This window comes from Patagioenas fasciata, chromosome 12 (assembly GCF_037038585.1).
Source record: "Patagioenas fasciata isolate bPatFas1 chromosome 12, bPatFas1.hap1, whole genome shotgun sequence".
NCBI classification, from domain to species: Eukaryota; Metazoa; Chordata; class Aves; order Columbiformes; family Columbidae; genus Patagioenas; species Patagioenas fasciata.
In genome coordinates, this window is record NC_092531.1 from 15,347,421 (window position 1) to 15,364,086 (window position 16,666).

At 39.9% G+C, this 16,666-nt stretch overlaps 1 protein-coding gene across 11 annotated transcripts in view; it reads left to right on the plus strand.

The window, feature by feature from the left end:
* MEGF11 (multiple EGF like domains 11) overlaps positions 1–16,666 on the plus strand; it is a 278,484-nt gene that overhangs the window by 66,136 nt on the left and 195,682 nt on the right. For all 11 annotated transcript variants that reach the window (XR_011741045.1, XM_071813949.1, XM_071813953.1 and 8 more), the window contains one exon: positions 13,883–13,980. The gene's annotated coding sequence lies outside the window, so the exon portion shown is untranslated. The remainder of the gene's footprint in view (positions 1–13,882; positions 13,981–16,666) is intronic.

Consider the following 16,666-nt stretch of genomic DNA (forward strand, 5'->3'; position numbering starts at 1 on the left):
ATTTGTCCCCATTTTTTCCTGCTGGCCTGCAGCCCAATAACCTTTTTCTTACCACCCACATCAGAAGCGGTTCATACATGTGGGTTTGCTGTCTTCAGTACTCTGCAGGATTCCTTATTAGTAAGGTAAAAGAAAACATGTTAATATTACCAGTGTTAGAGCTGTATTTCTTCTGCATAATATTTTGCAAACAAATCTATAGATGTTCAGCGTCCTTAAGATTCTCTTTTAGGATCCACATGCTTCAAATTCCTGGAGTAAGCAAGTTTTCCGTCTCAGGAATAAAGGTAGTGAGTCACTGGGTTCTAGGTGGCACAGCTGTTGGAAGCTTTAGGCCTCTGTCATTTTTATTTCTTGTTTTCATAGAGGTTGGATTGGCAGTTGGTGCTTCCTTTGCCTTGTGCCCACTGGTATTTTTTGCAGGGGCCAACTTCATCCTCCCCACAAGAGCAGTTTGAATAGATTTGGAGGAGCCTTTTTGGAGCCGCAGTGCGAACAACAGTCCCGGCAGGTCAGCCCGAGCTCACCTGCTCTGTGCACCACTTCAACCTGTTTCTTTTTTCTAGGAACACAGGTCAGCAACCACTCTTCCATTAATCATTTCTGCACCCTAAGTCACTTTCCCTGTGGCTTTTTGAAGGATTAGCCATTGGAAATAAATTTTCTTCTACATCTCACAATTTGTTTTGTTTTGTTTTGTTTTGTTTTCCTTAGACTGTGGAAATAATTAAACTGTTCTGAATCTGGAAAATCAGTATATTAAATCAGTTGCCTGTTTCATTTCAAAATCGAACATTCTTTGTGCGCTGCTGTTGAACTATGGAAACCTTTAAAAACACCTGACAAGTGAAGACGTTTAGCCAGTTATTCCCGTGAACAGTGGAAGACACAACAGCGTTGTCATTTCTGCTACATTCCTGAGGTAACTGGTAACGGACTATCAGATTCTATTCATATGCAAAGCTGAAAATTGTGGTAGCATTAAATTAAAACCAGTAACTCAATCCTTATGATGTTAAATCAGAGACAGGCTAATGCTATGCTGTCTATGAAGCCTACAGTTATTTACAACCCAGGTGTTTACAGAAAACGAACCAACCCTTTTTTTTTTTTTTTTGAGGAACTACTGTATCCTCATTAAGTCTCCACTTCCACAGTGGGATGTTTGGCTCTTTCAGGCAAACACTGTTTGTGACACATCTCAGAACTGATGTTGATTCAGAGGAGAACAGGTAGAAACTGGGAATAAATAGTTCAGTTGCAAAAATAAGCAATAGTTCAGGTGTTAAACTACTGATGCGGAAAATTGCTCTGACAGTTATGATGTTGTTCTGTCTTTTCCTAAGACTCCGGGTATCATTTACTTCCAGAGCACTGATGGCTGCCGTGTTTCCCAGCACGAGGTGCCCTGTGTTCTGCTCCTTGTTTGTGGTGGCTGATGTTCAATGCTGGGCATGTGCAAACGTACTGAAAGAACCTTACAAACTGCACCAAAGAACTTCTGAGATTAAAAAACAAAACAAAACAAAAACACAACAAAACAAAACAGACAAATAAAAGCCACAACAGCCACAAACAAGCAAACAAAACCAAAAACCCAAAAAACAAACCACAAGCACATGGACTATTTATCATGCAGGTGTTATTCTCTGTCATCTATATTGGGAAAACTTGGTGAAGCAAACTGCAAATAATAAAATATAGGAGCAGATCTATCGAGCTTACTTTCACTTCTATATATTCAGTTACGAGCATGTAGCTAATTCTTGATGGAGAAATGCATACTCTTTAGCTTATAATTAATTTGAATGCGGACCCCAGAGATTCCATTTACTAGGTGTAAAGTTTTGGTGATAAAAGGCAACTGGATGAGATGAAGAAGAATTTGTTAACTTGAGTACTTGAATTTATATAGTTTAAGTTGTACACTAAATGACTATGTGCGACCCTGTACCAAGGTTTTGCTCATGGGTTATGTGATGGGATTTTCATCTGGGAAAGCCATGAGGTGTTGGAGTTCTTGGCTGTTCCTTGCTTACCAGCAGGGTTCTGGTTACTCCCCATTTCATCTAGGGGACTAAGGAGCTTCTCACTAGCAAGGTGGACTGGCTGTACAAGGTTGTGTTGAAAGTTCATTTAGAATGTGATGTACCACTGCTGTCCCCTTATTAAAGAAAATAAAACATTGAAAAAATGTAGAGAAGGCCAATATGGTCATTAAGGCAGGGAGAAACCTGTCACATGTAAACAGAAATTGAAGAACTGCCCTTGTTTCCTCAGTTTCTGTCACTCTTTAAATGCATAACATCTTGAAAGGCATTTGGAATTGGGCATTGCAGGTCATTTAAAATTATTAATTGCTTTAGAGCAGTCGCTTTGGGAAAAGCTTGTTGTTGATAGTGCCAAAAATAGTGACAAAATAATGGTCCGCTCATGCAACAGTGGTATGGTTGAAACTGAGAAAAAGATTTATGTGGCTCACAGCATTTAGGGTTCTACCAGCAGTAGCACCTTCTTTCCTTTTCTCCTTTATATGCTTTTCCTATAGTCTGTTGTAATTCTTAATTGAAATAAAGGACCAACCTTAAATAACTTTTCCTGTGCACTGCCTGTGTAGTTGAATTTGACATGCTGAAGAGTGGTCATGAGTGAACAGAAAAATAAAATTTGGCAGAAAGAAATAGAAATCTCTCTCGTGTGGAAACTTGCTTGTTCATGAACATCATAAAGCCCATAATTTTTTTCGAGCCCACTCACGGCACCAAAAATGGCAGCACGGGGAGAAATGAGCCCAAGCACAAGGATCAGATGTGCAGCTCCATGATGTCACAGGGTCATTGTGTCACTCCATGCTAATTGATTTCTGGGGCTAATTGTAGCAATCGTTAATCACGGTGCATTGAGCCGCACGCCAGCTCCACAGCTGGGGCCAGGACAAGTGGCACCTGTTTAACCAGCATCCCGCTCTCAGCACTTCCACACTTGGTCTTTAAACTAAACCAAACTGCTAGAGGTGCATTATTATTATTATTATTATTATTATTATTAATAATAATAATAATATTATTATTATTTTCCTGTGTTGTCTTAGGAATTTAGGTTGTTGAAAACCTTAATTTATAATAAGTTCAGAGTTCCCTGCTCGTACTGACAATAATGTACCACTGAACAATGGAGCATGGCCTAGATGGAATGAATAGAGCTGCTGTAAGAATATTTAACATTTCTGGATATTATTGTGCTACTCTGCATATTTATTAGAGAGAAAAAATGTGATAATATGAGGAGTGTTCCTTTTTTACAAATCTGTGTTGGAAGAAGTTGTTGCAAGTGAGATGTTTGCTCAGATTCTGGTATTAGAATAGTCTGACCGAACCCAGGGTCTCATTTACTGTATGTAGTTAAAACTAAGCAAGAGCATTAAGATGTTTATTATCCAAGCCAATATCTTGGGAAATGGGAGCTAACTGACATGACATATTAACTATAGAAGCTGCCTTATGATGTTAATATGATGCATTTATTCTACCCTTCCTTTCTTGTTTAGAAACAGACATATTAAACCTGATGCACTGTTTCTGGTGAATCCCATGGCGTTTTATAATAATGAAGAATTCCCCCCCACCTTTCTCCATGTGCCTGGCAATCATGAAAAGTTACTTAGACGTGTTCCATCGAATTGGAATATTTTTAAATATAAATGCCCATCAATAACTGGGATCTCAGACACTCAAAGTCATTGGTAGCCACATGGTGCATTCCTAGGAGATTATGAAATACTTTGGCCATCTGTAATCACTCTTCTCTAAGGATTGTAGCAATTCTTTTGAAATTCGTGCTTAATCTCTGCAAGTTCTGTTATATATTTTGTCAGTAATTTCAGTCATGATGGCTTGCTGTCAATCATCCATTGTCAAAAGATAAGTGAATTTCATAAAATATTCTCTTGGTGCTGTCCCACAGCCCAGGAAGATTTCTCTGCAGACTTTGGTATTATAATGAGATGGAAGGCGTTAGTGAACGGGGCTGTCTGTTGTACACACGCCAGCTCAAGAAAATGTTCCTGTAAGGCAGGAGGAAGTGTAGCTAAAGAGGATTTGTGATCCTAACGTCATCTTCAAGTATCCTAAACAATAGTCATTGATGTAAACGTAAATTACAGTTATTACGTACTTCATTTTTACGGTACATAATTAGATAACTCTTCAAAGAACTTTTTATCACATGCATTTTCATTAATTACCATTAAATGTTGTTAGCAGTCAGCTCTGCTTGATCAAAGACAGATTAAGTTGTAGCAAGATACTGAGAAATAACATATCGTTTACTAATTATATTATTGATTTTATGGTCTGAAGAATCCTAATTATATGTGATGCACACTGGCGGTCTCTGCGCCTGCTGGGGGTGCTTTGAACACCAACAGTTTGGAGCATCTCGGCTGCATAAATCACTGCTGGGCCTGATTGGGCGTCTGTTTTCAAAGGTGATGTTTTAATGGACTCTGAAATCTGAACAAGTGTATTCTTTGTGGCTCCACATGAAAGAGGAAAGAGATTTGGGATTTTTTGCTACTGATTTTAATCATTCTGCAAAGATTTTAGATCTGTAGGCGGATACTTTTGAACAGTGGTAGTAATACGGCAGAGTTGATTTTAATTAGTAGGCCAACCTAATGCAGAATTTCCCACAGCTCCCTATGACTTGTTTGTAAAAAAGTGAGTTTTTAGTACTTTCTTCAAAGTTAATGATAGATTCAGACTTCAAAATTTTAATTTCGTGTAAAGGCAGAAACTGGAAAAAAAACGCAGTCATGAGGTGAATATTTGATTAGAACAAATGCAGTTCTGAGCAACAGGAACAACCTCAGACGTGTCTTATGTAAGTATAGCGCTTTCCTCCAAAAATGAAAAGGAATTTAGATCAATGACATAATTATGAAATGTTACTCTTACTCTTAATTGCTTATACTTAAGAACATGAAAAGCCTAGTTTTTAAAGTATGTGTCTGTGTATGTAATTAGCCTACTCAGTTGCATGAAATTTCAATTTACTCTCAATTTGTGGTAATAAGGTGATATGTTACTGGTAAATATTTTGTTTAAATTCTAAAATGTGAACATCGCTGGAGACATTCAAAGCCCGCCTGGACACATTCCTGTGCAACCTCACCTAGGCGTTCCTGCTCCAGCAGGGGGATTGGACTAGATGATCTTTCGAGGTCCCTTCCAATCCCAAACATACTGCGATACTGTGATCTTTTAGAACTAGACCGATATCCATATTTCCAGCTGTTACAAGGTCTGAAGGGGATATTTTGACCAAATCCTTCTGAGGAAGACCTTAAAGGCAAATAAAATACTTTGACAGAGTCAAGGGGTATTTTAAGTGTCTGAAAAAATGAGAATTGCTTACTATAGTTTTTTTAAATCAACTTCCAAATGTTGGATTTTCAAGCTCTTAGAATAACATTCTACTGTATTCTCTTCTACTAGTTTATTTAGCACTTTTGTAACTTACACTCGCGAGCTAAACTCTTGGTTCCTGCTCTTGCGCTTGGGTTGCAAGACTGGCTTTCTCTTCCTTTGTATCAGAGACACTTTTAAAAATGAGTAGTGAAGTAGGAATGCCTTGAGGTAGAATAAACTCACTGATTTCCAAGGTGCAGATGCAAGGCCAAGGTCCAGCCACGTGAAGTGCTTTCCCTTGCAGCCGCTCTGCTGGAGGACTCAGGACAGGGCACTGATCACGAGCCAGGGAGCATGGGGGTTGAGCTTTTTGTCCCATCTTTGTGTGGAAGAAAGCCAGTACACACTCTATCATCTTGTGTGCTTCGCGGAAAATCCAGAGGATAGTGCAAGGTGTATTGTCAACACAGCCCTCAAGAATCACCGAAAGGAGCAATTCAGGAGTTATTTGGATAGTCCAGGACATAAAACAGTAATCGATGATGTATTCAAATACTTTGGTGCTGTATTTCTCTATTTATCCTTGTGGCTATCTGTTGTTTCTCTGTCCCAGGGAACTGGCTTATATGTATCTGTTCAACTTAGTTTGTCACACATACAACACTAGTTAATCATGTCCAGTGTTGGTTTATGGAGAGAGAAGCTGTAGCTCAGCTTCTCCAGGCTTGAAGAAGGGAAACAGTGCCGTGTGTGATGAGAGACCGGGGGAAGAGGAAATGGTGGGTAAGAGAGAAAAGCAACGTGCAGGCTAGTGAGATTCTAATGAGTGGCAAGAAGAGAGTTTAGAGTCACCAGTCTTGCTTCCAGTGTTCCTAAACTTGAAACATTTTCATGCACAGAGGAAACTTGTGTCTTCTGTGGTAAAGAATGGATCACAAAATTATAAGATCTTGACACTTTACACTGCAAGACATGTCATACCTGGTGTCCTAGCAGATGCTGAAACTTGTAGCACAGGTTCCCTTGGAGACAGACTTACCTAAGTTGCAGTTTAAATAAATAGAGACACAATTGCTTGAAGTAAGGAATTGGAAAGTGGCTCTTGATCTTCGGAAGAAGTCTCCATATAATTTTTAATGGATTCTTCAGAGCAACTTTTGGACAGCAGTGTGCAAGGTAACAACACCTAGACGATTATGAGAAAGTCAGAAAAACAACTGACAAGGGAAATGGGACTCACTGGGTGCACCTAAAGAACAGTCAGGGGGAGCCTGGGAGACCTTCACTAATGCTGAGCTCTGGAAGGGAGACCAAGATCACCTCATCTTTATAAATATAAATTTTCCACAAGCTTGGTGCTAACCAGTGCTAGAGTCTCAAAGCTTATGCTGCCTTTACTTTGCTGAAGATTGTGTCAGAGAGGAGAGGAAAACGGGGAACGTGCTTGTTTTCTGCCAGCCATTACCTGTGTCTGCTACGTTGGGTTTTGTTTGGTAGGAGACGTGTAAGGAAGACTTGTTCACATAATCTCATAATAATCTCAGATACCTCATAAGCTCAAAGTTTAAGTTGACACTAAGTTAAAATATGTTTAAACAAATTTAAGCTCCTGTTTTTGTGCCTCTGCAGAGGGGTTAATGAAGCACCATAGGGGACCATTTCCCTGGGCTGTCTGAGCACTGTGGCTCGGAGAAGAAGACACAAGAGAGGGCTCAGGAAGAGAACTGAGCAGATGGAACATGTAGGATGGTGATGAGGGTAGAATACAGAGAGAAAACTGTACTTGCCTTAACTTGTAGGAAAAAAAAACTTAATTAGCACATCTGTAAAACGACAGAAGCTGAGTCCTAAAATTAGCCCCCAAACTCCCTCTTTTTTATAATTTTTGTTAACCTTTTTTCTCAAAGTAGTTAAATGAGTTTTCAGTGCCAATTTCAGGAGAAGGGCAAAGAGGTAGTTGTATGCACCAGTTATTCGGATCTGTTTTGGTCCATAGTGATTTTTTCTGGCTACTCTTTTTCTGCCAGAAGGAAAATCCTGGCTCTACCCTGAGTGATCCCAGTACTGTCTGTATCTGATGACTGAACTGGTAGATCCAAATTCTCTCCAGATTCATGTTGGCTTAGTGAACTGAGTGGAGTTCAACCATTTATACCAGTAGAGACTCTGGGCCTTCCGTCTTCTTTGTCTTCTACCTAAAATACTCCTCTTCAGCCCCTTGGTTCTTTGTGGATTTGCTCTGCCTGATGTATTTATGAATGTTCTTCTCTCGGCTGTATGACAGATATTTTGCACAGTGCCCTGTTACTGTAAGCCAGGTGCTTTTATCCTTAATGAACAATTTCCTGGAAAAAAAAAAGAAATAAACAATAGATAAAGTAGGTCATGGAGACAGCAGAGTCAAGAGCTTTGCATAGTGATGTTAAATTAAATAAGGCTGGGGTCGTGTTCTCATTTATCTCTCCAGTTATGGCTCTAACAGTGTGTGTGATGGTTCCTGGAAAGGTGGGGGTATTTTAGGACACTGTTTGGATCTGCTGGGAATTCTGGCCACAATCTCCTCTTCCCTCTGCTCTGCATGGGGGAGAAAACAGGCACAGAAGTGTAAGACTTGGATGTTCTGAAAAAGACCTTGTTCACACAACATGGCCTTCTCCGGGGCTTCAGCTTTCTCTCCTGGAGAAAGGCAGTTCTGCTCGGCACATTTTCCATGCTGGATGCCTAAACCCAAGAGCTCAGAGCCATTTCCAGGTGCTCAAGTAACCAGCCTGCTTCTGAGAGAGGCAGAGATTTGTGCAGGCTCTGAAAAATCAGATAAATTACATGGAGTCCTAACTTCAGGCTTTTAGCTTTGACATGATTGAACCAAATACCATTCCTCCAGTATTGATAGTGTTCCAGATATGTCCTGTGAGAAGCACAGGAAAGCACAAAAGATTATTGCAGTTTCTGAAGAATCCTCTCATATTTCAAGTAAAATTGGCAGGTTTTAAGTGGCTACTCTAATTCTTAAGCCATTAGAAATCTAAAAATTGATTTAACATTTATCTTACATGTAGCAGACATTCACAGAAAAAGTTATATTCTGTGTGGGCCAGTCAATGTTTTTAATGGCTGTGAAATTAAAAAAAATTGGAGTAAGATTTCAAGAGCCTGAGAGGGAAATTGACTGCAGGAAGAGAACATCTGAGCACTGTTGTGACAGAGAATGCCTGGGAGGAGAAAGCACTGGGAAAATCCAAAGCATAAAAGATGAAGATCTATGGTACTGGACCGGTGGAGTTAATAAAGGTACAGATGCAGAAGAAACAAACATTATTTCCTTACTCTCTTATGAGGAAACTGAAGATAAAAAGCTGTGCCCTGCCTGCATCGTATCTTGAAAATACATGTTTAGTTTCAGTGTTCGTTTTACTCCAGTGTTCAGTTAAATTTTGTCTGGATTACCATCTCCAAAGTTCAAGGCATTCACCAACTTAAACCCAAACTGGAAAAACTGAATCTGGATTCTCAGTGCAGCTCCAGGGTTTGCAAGTCAGCCGCCTCCCATCAATACTGCACCGTTTCTGGAAAAGCAGCGACGGGTCTGTAAATGAAAGATGAGCTGCAGCGTTGGGCTGTGGTGGTGCCGCAGATCAACAGCCATCAATCTGTGTTACTTAATTTGTCCCTGGCTCAGCTGTTCACTGTACTTGGGACTTTTTTGGCTGTTTGTTTCATTTTATTTTCCTCTGAGATAAATGAAGACAAAAAGAAGGGGCCAGTTGTTCTTGACAAATAGAAGTAATTTTTTAAAAATATAACAGTAAAGGATATTATACATTTTCAAACAGCGCGCTTCTTTACTGACTTTCACAAAATCAGACTTTATTTATTTCATTGGATATATATCAAACATCCTTATATTTCATTGCTTGTTACTCCCATTTTCAGGTCAACGTCATGTGAACTCTTTTAATGCTGTAAAAAAATTCACTTGGAATAACTAGTTGGGTTTTTCAAGCTAAATACTTAGAAACATATTCTTGCTCATCAGTGCGTGCCTCTAACGCTTGGGTTGCTTTATTTATCCTGGGTGTTCTGGGGATACAAGGTCTTTGTTGCTCCAAGTGTCTAAGGAAGCATATGCTGTAATTGTTTGACATCTTGAACGGGGATGAGGTGGGCGGCTGTGTGTAAGCAAGATAACTTGGGTTCTCGGAGATGGGTTTGATGTGTGGCAGCTCCCTTGCTTTTCTGAAGTAACGTATGTGGAGGAATATCTGAAATATGCATGGGATAGCGAATATAAATATACTGTAGAGAATGTGACTCCCCACAGGGTTTCAGCAGCTTTAAAATCCCGCAGTGCAAGAAGCTCTGGTGGGGACAGGGATGCCGTGGCCCTGGTGGCTTTTCCTGCCATCCCCTCGCGGCAGCGCTTGCGTGGTGAGGTCAGAGCTGGAGAGTGAGGCAAACAAATGCTTAGAGTGGCTCTTTCTGATTTGTTTACCATATTTTAATTGAGAAGGTTCAGATATAACCACCCCAGAAGGGTTTCTTAGCTTGCAGGAGATCGTCTTCTCTTGAAATACTGAAGGGTCCTCAGATTTTGCCTTTGCCGCCTGCCAGCGCCAGCGTGCTTTTGGCAGAAAGTGCGGTGGAACGTCAGCCGTCCCCTGTCCTGCCCGGCAGGGCTTGGGAGGTCGGGAGCTACAAGGAGCACTGACGTTGCAGTGGACTTGAGTTTGGATTAATAACTGGAAGGGCCAAATGTTCAGAGGGCTGGCTTCCAATTCTGCGCTGGTAGCTGAGTACATGTACAAAATTATGGGCAGAAAATCACAGATAATTTTTTGCCAAGCTGACCTTTCTGAAAAGGAGCCAACAATTATCTGCATTTGGGCATCGTTTCAGCAATGTTTTTAGGTGTTGTTAATGTAATATTTTCATTATATTTCTGCCTGGACTATTGATTAACTATTCAATTATTTAAGAAAAAGAAATTCAGTATTATAATGAATAATAGCTTTTTGGATCAGTACTTGTGCCTTGCACAAGCGTGCATGAATATGGAGTTTATCTAAATACCGATAAAATAAGAGCATCCTCATTTCTTTGTGTGCTGATGTGGATTTCATACAGTGGATGGATAATGCCAGATGTGTTTATGCGGATAATGCCAACTGTGTTTATACATTGTTACTTCAGTGTCTAATCACTTTTCAGTTTGGAATATGCTTGTTCTTAAGACACTTGGCAGGTTGGTCAGTCCCCTTCCCCTGTTTCCTGTGGAAGACACTGAGACTCTGAGAATTTGTCCTGAATGTCACGTGAAGTTTCGGATCCCGGTGGTGGGTGGTGTGGAGGTGCCTCTGAAGGCTCAGAGAAGCCCACAGAAAATGCTGGATGCAGAACGTGGGTAGAACTGAAGCTGCCTCGGTCCAGCCCACTTTGTTGACCCCGTGTCACACCTGAAGTCTTTGACAGAGCAATTTAAACTCGGGTCCTCAGAATCCTAGGTGCAAACACCAGCCTTTGTCTTGATAAACATTTCATCAGCCATAACTAAACTAATTGCCTAGACTGTTTTCTAGTGCCACGTCACTGTGGTATTTTGACCAGGTTTTCCTTTGAGAGCACTGAAGGAACAATCCTGAGCTTCCAAAAATAACATTTGATAGATTGAGAAGAGCTTATTTCATTATTTATTTCTGCTTTGCTGTAGCCAAGTTCCCAATGACTCCAGTGGAAGTCAGCTTATAAGAGTATGTAGTGCTGAAACAGATTTTCAGACTTCATAACATATCCATGGAACTATAACAAAATTCACTGTAGCAATTGCAACTCACACTGATATATTTTAGAACTCAGAAATTTAAAGTAAGTTAAAGAGATTTGGACATTCGGTTCCCATTAAAATCAGCCCCCCGCCCAGTTTTGGAAAACTGAGCAGCTGTGGTTCAAAGAATATAAGAGAGTCAGGAGGGCACTTTCGCAGTTAGGACCTTGGTGCATTTATCTGGTCTTTCAAAGAAAGCCTCTAAAACTACATCTCAGGAAACAGAATTAGTTCCTTTATTTGTACTGAACAGCATCTACTTGCTGAGTGATGGAGCAGGGGTGGCCAAGACTGAGCAGACAGGACTCAGGATGCAGCTCTTCATACTTTTCCTTTCCACAAACTGTGAAGATCTCTAAATTTTACTTTTATTCTTTTATTTTTCAAGTCATGTTAATTACAGAAAATACCACAGAATCATTTAATTTATTTCATTCCCAACATCCACTGTAACTTCAGCCATGAACTTCGGTTGAGCAGCAGAGGAGCATGGTTAACCTTCATAACAAGAGAGCATAGAATACTTTCATCCTGAAAAGCTGAGTTTCCTACTTACATTTATTTGCATTACCCTTATGGCTAGAAGAAAAAAGCTGCAACAAGCTTTTCTCCATTGTATGAATTCCAGTGTAAGGTAAGAAATGTCCTGATTTTGTACATCTTGTTGGTCTGTTCCGAGCTTGTACCACTGCTGGGACTGGTCCCTCCAAGACACTGAGCGGTACAAACTGCTCCCACATGCTGAGCCTTCTCAGGAATGTCCAAAACCGTTGTGTTGTCCTGCTCAGCTCCATCCCTCCCCTTCACTGTGTCACCTCCAGGTGACAGGGGACTTGAGTCTGGAAATGGTATCAGGGATATTGCTGAATAGTCATGATTTCTGTATCTACTCCAAGTATTTCCAGCTGTTCAACTGCCTCTTGAAATCGCAGGCAGACAGACACACAAACCTCCAAGTGAGCAGTGCTGAAAGAGACCGTGGAAAGCAGAATTCATGACTGACAGCTGGTGTTTTGTAGCCCAAATTATAGACCAGTTTTGCACTGCATGTGAGGGATAATAATTTGCGGTCAGTACGATGTCTCCTAGAGGCTTAAATAGACCCTGTTAACTGAAATACCATCTTTGTTAACAGGGGCAGCTCCTTGTCTGCTGCCTTCCCGTGCTGATGGTGTCAGGCGGCCGTAGAAGGAACCCAGCACACGGGGTTTCTGCCAGTTCTATAACTTGAATTTCTTTGTGTTCAGGTGATAAGAGTCATATTCTCAGTGTTTTTATATTCAGTACCTGCTCCTTCCTGGAAGTGTTTATCTGTTTAAAACAGCTTTAAATTTTCATTAAAAAACAAAACAAACCTACAACTTGTCATTTGCAATATTTCTGTTGGTCATGGCCGCAACTTTTAGAGGTGACCACTGCGTTCAAGCGACCGAGTCCTTGACTGCCCAGATTAAAACAACCTGTTTCTTCACATTCATTCTGAGCTCCGCGTATCATCCAGCCCTTTCATGGTATCTCAAGTTATTAATCATAAATGGAGGCATCCAAAAAATCCTGATGAGTTTTGAAACTCATGGCCTCATTTAGCTTTCATAACAGCTTGTTTCTAACAAAATCTGATGTAGAGCCAAATGAAGTGTGTGTTTAAATGATCCCTTGCCTAAACTATCATGAAAATTTCAACTCGGATGAGAAGGAGGAACGCCACCCGGGGCAGCTTGGTGGAAGCTTGTTACTACTTAGAGACTGAAATAGCGTAATCAGCAAACACTCAGTCACTTTAATGCTTCTTCAGTGAAATCCAGCTTTTTGTTTCCTGGCTTAACTATTCTCTTGCATTTTCCTTATTCACTTACATATAAATACTAGAATAGATTTTAATTTTAATGCATCCAGATTTTCTTATTTGGTAGAAACTATAATTAAGAACAGAATTAGGGAACGTCTTGATAAATATAATACGTTTATGAAGAATCAACAGGGCTTCGTAAAAGCTTCATAAATTGTTAAAGCCTTTTGTAGCAAGATCAAGAAGATCCAGTTAAGTATCCAGAAGGCTTTTGCAAGATCTTTCATCAACCTTCCTGAAAGAAACTGGATTTTCTTTCTGGGATATAACAGAAAAAAAAGTCTATATATGAACAAAATGTTGTTTATGTGGTAGGAGATGATAGGAAACAAAATCTGAAAATCAATGGCTGATTTCTAACAGTGGAGCAAGAAGTGAAATTGAGGAGACGGACAGAAAAACAAAGGAAGTGTTTCCTACAGTACACGGCAAAGTGTGAGACCATCACAGGATTTTGCTTATGCTAAAATTTAAATTTAGAGGATTGAAATTAAGATTTTCACAGATCAAAAAGTATTAGTCAAATGATTGGAATAAAATCCATTAAGTGGTATCCAACACAAAGACCCAATAATGGCTGAGGAAGTTGCAAAGTTACAAATTGCTGGAGGCTGGAAGGTTTAAAGGGATGTGTGACTATCAGCCACATTCTTACACTCTTTCCTAGGCACAATTATCTTGTGGTATGTAATTTTTTAGAATGGTTTATCTCATTTCTGTCTTAATTTGTTCCAGTTCCCCCAAACACGCTTTCTTTGATATGTTTTTGATATGTTTTCTGTTTTTCGAATCGATTGCTCACAGGGCCAAGCCTTTTCCGAAGAGCTTTCCTGTTCACGTGCTGTGTGTCTCCATGTGCTGATAATCAAAAAAACCAGGATTCACTAGGAAGGCACTTTGAGGTAAGACTTTTTAATATGGCTCTTTGTTAATTTCATTGCATGGAAGTTTGTCAGAAAAAAATCAGGCTCAGTTATTTGACTACGTATGCGTTTAGACATCTGAATGAATGATCTTCAAAAATACATAAGGATTGAAGGATATCGCATGCTAGTAAAAGACACTTCTGTAAATGTTTTCTCTCATTGCAGCTGGACACCAAATTAGGTTTTTGCCTGATTCAGATCTCACTTCATCCCAAATTGAGAGAAAAACATTTAATTTAGAACTTTGTCATGGGGTGGAAATTCCATCTGAATTTCATGTCAAAGTCATGTTATGAAATATTTTTATGACAGATATGTCAACTTGAAATGTTTCACTACTTCTGCCCCTGAACAGCCAATCCTCAATGGTCATTTTTAGTTATATTTTCTGGTCTGTCAGCCAAAGAAGCAAAGGAGAAATGTGATCTGTGGTTTTGGTTTTGCTTTTCTTTTTTCTCTGAGCCACTTGAAGTATAGACCTGTCTTCTTTCACAAGAATATTACCAAAGCCACGTCCTTGGCACCTAGGGAAGGCTTTAGAAGATATTTGCTTCACCCAGCAAAGATTCTCTGGACTCTTACTTTTTTTATGTGTAGGTCCCAATCTTGTGGGGCACCGTCGTCCTCAGCTTGAGCTGTGTAAACTGCAAAAGAGAGCAAGGACCCACTTTTGTCCATTCACATTCTCACATACTTATCCAATTTAAATGACCATCTGCATCTTTTGGTCTATTGGCAAATCCGTGCGCAGTTTCCTCAGCAAAGGTTTCTGTAAAGTGAATCCACAGACAGATAAACCGATGACTCCCCACCTACTAGTTTTTCTATAGCAAAGATTTGGGGCTGAATGGTGAAAGTGTGTGTCCTTTGTTTTGTGATGGAACCAGTGGCTGTATCAATATTGTAGGTGAAGAGCTGAAATTTATTCCAAAAGGAGCGAGGTCTGTGAAAATGGCTTAATGAGTAGCAGGTACCTAACCTAATCAGTTATAATTACCAGAGAGCGAGACGCTTGTGAAAAATCCCCTGATTGTGTTTTGGATTGAAAGACCCTTTTTCTCGCCGAATTGCACCTAAATTGACTTCTTTTGCTCCCAAAAAGAAAATTCAGGCCTGGAGAGACAGAAAATCAGAGTCCATTTAGGGTTTGCACAGAGGACCTGCGTGTCATTTATTTTCTTGTTAAGCTCAAAAGGCTGCCTGGCCTCGGGAGAGTGGCCGTGGCAGACACTGGAAAGGTTTCTATCATCTGGATGTATCTTTAATGAAGTTACAGGCATCATCCCCCTGAAAGGCTCATGTTGCCTCCTGGTAGAATATGTTCCAACCATTAAATGCAATGCAGGAATGTAGAGTATATTATGCTGAGCAATAAAAGCTGAAAAAAACCCCCATATTACATGTAATTTCTGGATTCCTTTTTGATGTTGGTTTTTAATATATGTGCTCCTATTTTTAGACATTTATTCTGAATCTTGTATTAGCAACCATTCCATTTTGGTATGAGGTCTTTTCTATTAACACTGATCAAAGTGAAATGTGTCATTTGAGTTAGAAAAAGAGACACTTGAGATGAATGAGGTTCTGCTGTGTTTGGAGAGTTGGATGTTTCTGATACACAATCCGACATACAAAGTTAGAAAATTAATTGCACAAAGCAGTTCATTTTTAAATATATAATAAAACAGCATTAGCAGTCAAACTTTAGAAAATAATTTTGAACCTCTTTCAGATACATTGTAAACAAATATTCTGTGTGCTATTAGGGATTATAAATAATTCTTTGGTGTTTAAGTCTAAACCAATGCATTGTTTTCTTAAGAACAAGCTGAGGTCTCTGAGAACTACAGAATTCAAATAAAGAGGTGCTCAAGTTAATTGTGAAAGGGCTCAGTCTCTGTAGGCAGAACTCAAACTGTCTTTCTGCCTCTAAATAATTGAAGGGTAAACCTGGACTGCTGATGTTTTCAAGACGTTAACACACTGAGCACAGAACTACGTTTTGATCAAAAAAACGCCTTTCTTAAGGATTGTATTTCCTTAAGCTGTTTTGCTTTGCTCTGACCATTCCTGTCGATGAGAAGCAGGATTTCCTCTAGTCCATGTACCGGTGTAGAGAATGAACGAAGCGGGGAACCGCAGCCCGAAATACCGTGCTCAGTAGAACTCATCCTCTGTAACTTGGTATTAATCAAGTGCTAGCTAGTGTAACATGTTCAAGGCATCTTTTGAAGGTATTTTTGTTAAAGGGCGGTCTGTCATTTTGTTGAGCCTGATACTTGAGCAATTCGCATCTATTGGCACATGTTATGATAAGAGATCAATTCTGCTCTCAAACAAGCTCTCAGTTTTTGAACATGTTGTTGTACTTGTTTTCCACGGGCACCTGCAGGTCAGCCATCCAAGACACTTTTCCTCCATGGAGAGGGGGTGTCTGGGGCGAGTGTGGCAAATGACTTTCCGATAAATGGAGCTCTCTCTCATGCCCTTTTCTCCTCAGTTCTCTTAATTTCCCGAGTGAACTTTTGCGTTGTTGCCACGGGACTTTGAAGCACCCTGCAGGTAGAGAAGGCCACTCATGGACTTAAATCCATTTCATGAGGAACATTAACATTAAATCATGTTAATTAACATTAATATGACTTATATGGCTTAAGACCTC